The sequence below is a fragment of the Vespula pensylvanica genome, chromosome 25 (assembly GCF_014466175.1).
Source record: "Vespula pensylvanica isolate Volc-1 chromosome 25, ASM1446617v1, whole genome shotgun sequence".
Lineage (NCBI taxonomy): Eukaryota > Metazoa > Arthropoda > Insecta > Hymenoptera > Vespidae > Vespula > Vespula pensylvanica.
In genome coordinates, this window is record NC_057709.1 from 248,138 (window position 1) to 248,364 (window position 227).

Here is a 227-nt window from a genome sequence, read left to right on the forward strand (position 1 = left end):
AGAAGAAGGGGAGAAGAAAAGTCAGAAAGAGAGAAGAAAAATGTATAGAAACAGGTCTCCGGTAAGAGAGAACACAACAGTGCACCTACCATCGACGCGGGCCAGCCGCGAGAAGTCGAAGGCCGGAATAACGTAATAACTTATGGTAAATGCTTTTCCGCGCAAGTAAACGAGCCGTATGCGCGAACGTGGAAGTAGTTTTACGATCGCGAAGGTCGCCTTTTAGT